Raw genomic sequence first — 2,797 nt, forward strand, 5'->3', positions numbered from 1 at the left:
TGAGTCAAGGTGGGTACAAAGTGAATCAAGGTGTGTACAAAGAGTTCAGTTGGGTACAATGTGAGTTAAGGTGGGTACAAAGTGAGTTAAGGTGGGTACAAAGTGAGTTAAGCTGGGTACAAAGTGAGTCAAGGTGGGTACAAAGTGAGTTAAGCTGGGTACAAAGTGAGTCAAGGTGGGTACAAAGTGAGTTAAGCTGGGTACAAAGTGAGTCAATGTGGGTACAAAGTGAGTCAAGGTGGGTACAAAGTGAATCAAGGTGTGTACAAAGAGTTCAGTTGGGTACAAAGTGAGTTAAGGTGGGAACAAAGTGAGTTAAGGTGGGTACAATGTGAGTTAAGGTGGGAACAAAGTGAGTTAAGGTGGGAACAAAGTGAGTTAAGGTGGGAACAAAGTGAGTTAAGGTGGTACAAAGTGAGTTAAGGTGGGTACAAAGTGAGTTAAGCTGGGTACAAAGTGAGTCAAGGTGGGTACAAAGTGAGTTAAGCTGGGTACAAAGTGAGTTAAGCTGGGTACAAAGTGAGTCAAGGTGGGTACAAAGTGAGTCAAGGTGGGTACAAAGTGAGTCAAGGTGGGAACAAAGTGAGTTAAGGTGGGTGTAAAGAGAGTCAAGGTGGGTAAAAAGTGAGTTAAGGTGGGTACAAAGTGAGTTAAGGTGGGTACAAAGTGAGTCAAGGTGGGTGTAAAGTGAGTCAAGGTGGGAACAAAGTGAGTCAAGTTGGGTACAAAGTGAGTCAAGGTGGAAACAAAGTGAGTCAAGGTGGGAACAAAGTGAGCTAAGGTGGGTACAAAGTGAGTTAAGGTGGGAACAAAGTGAGTTAAGGTGGGTACAAAGTGAGTTAAGGTGGGTACAAAGTGAGTTAAGGTGGGTACAAAGTGAGTTAAGGTGGGTGTAAAGAGAGTCAAGGTGGGTACAAAGAGAGTCAAGGTGGGTACAAAGAGAGTCCAGGTGGGTACAAAGAGAGTCAAGGTGGGAACAAAGTGAGTTAAGGTGGGAACAAAGTGAGTTAAGGTGGGAACAAAGTGAGTTAAGGTGGGAACAAAGTGAGTTAAGGTGGGAACAAAGTGAGTTATGGTAGGTACAAAGTGAACTACAGTAGGTTTCGCCGTCATTCTTTATATTAACATTAATTAGTAAAATAAAAATCAAGACGTTTTTTGTCGCTCTGTTTTCGGCCGCAGGGTGTTTGTAACGCATCACTTCCTGTTCTCAGCTCGAYCTTCCTGGAGAACAGAAGCTTTTATCAGGTGAATCTCGGCTGCGCTGGAGGAAATATCTTTACTGTAAATGTCTCAGTAATGATCCAGAGAGTGCAGATATTTCATTTAATTAACTCTAATCAGAGGAAAGAAGGACCGGTTCTTTTTAAAGCCGGCTGTTTCAGGAACATGTTTCTGGGCCGAGATGTTCTGAAGGAAGTGTGAGTCATTGTTTGTCTGATCAGGTGGTGGCGAGCGCAGACAGATAAGCGTATCATTTGGTTCAATCTTCACTCGGGACTYTATAAGTTCCACTAAATAAAAGTCGTGTGACCGCCTCAGATAAGAGGAAATAGAAAAGGAGCCTGTTGTGCCGTTTGAAGCTGTGAGAATCGTGATGTGAGCGTGACTCCAGAACCACACAAAGTAGACTCTGTTAGCAGCTCTGAGACTAATTCACTGGGTTTGATGCAGAACTCACAGATTATTGGACCAAAGAGTTTATTAGACTCATAATTCTGAGGAGAGAATTTTTTTTCATTTCCTTTTAAAACTGAGCTGATGAACTAAAACAGGGCAGAAAAAAGTGATGATGTAAACGTGATGAAAAGAGATGAGGTCGGTGATGTCAGAGCAGGAGGATGATGGTTTACTATCGACAGGAAGCTGTGAGGTGATCCATCTGAGCTGCACTCAATCCCGCTCCCAGGATTTAACAACCTGATGACATTTTAAAGCAACAGTTTGACATTTTGTGAAATTCACCCGTTTCTCTTGAGTAGGAGGTAAACTAAACGGTAAAACCCCTCCCAGTTTCCTGTGATCCAGTTAGCAGGAAGTAAAGTTTCTTTGATGCGCTCTACGGTACAGAAGCTCATTGAGGTCACACTTCTATTCCATCCAGTGACTGGTTTAAGATAATGTTTTAATTCAGTTTATTTGATTTATTAACAACAAAAATACAAACAGGACTTCCTTTAGCTTCTTGTGAGCTGATTAGATTGGATTTTCTTTAGTTTAAGGAAAAGAGCTAACAGTTTTAGCTAAATAAAAGTCAAAGGCATATGTTCAGCTACCATATTTATGCAAATGTTAGTTTGGCTAAAGCTAAATGTAGCAAAAAGGTATCAAATGCTAAAAAGCTAAATGTAGGCTTGTTAAAAAAGCATAAAACAAACAAAACAKTATAGCTACAAGTACCATAGGCTAGCAAAACACTAAAAGTTAATAGCAGCAAAAGAATGGCTAAAAAGAGAAAAACAGTAGCTACAAGAAAAAATAGCTAATGATTARCTAAAGGCTAAAAGTATAACAGCAAACCTAAAGAAGAAAGGGGTATCTACAAGTTATAACTACCAAAGGCTAACTAAAAGTTWAGTTTCAAAATGTTAGCTAAAAGGAGAAAAACWGTAGCTAYGAGCTACAAGAGCCAATGACTAGCTAAAGGCTTAAAGTATCACAGCTATCTTAAAGAAGAAAGGAGTAACTACAATGTATGTTGCAAAAGTTTAGCTAAAATGAGAAAAATGGTAGCTACAAGAACTAAAGGCTAACTAAAAGCTAAAATTAGAGGAGACAAAGCTGACACGGACTGTAT

Source organism: Austrofundulus limnaeus, unplaced genomic scaffold (assembly GCF_001266775.1).
Source record: "Austrofundulus limnaeus strain Quisiro unplaced genomic scaffold, Austrofundulus_limnaeus-1.0 Scaffold235, whole genome shotgun sequence".
Taxonomy (NCBI): domain Eukaryota; kingdom Metazoa; phylum Chordata; class Actinopteri; order Cyprinodontiformes; family Rivulidae; genus Austrofundulus; species Austrofundulus limnaeus.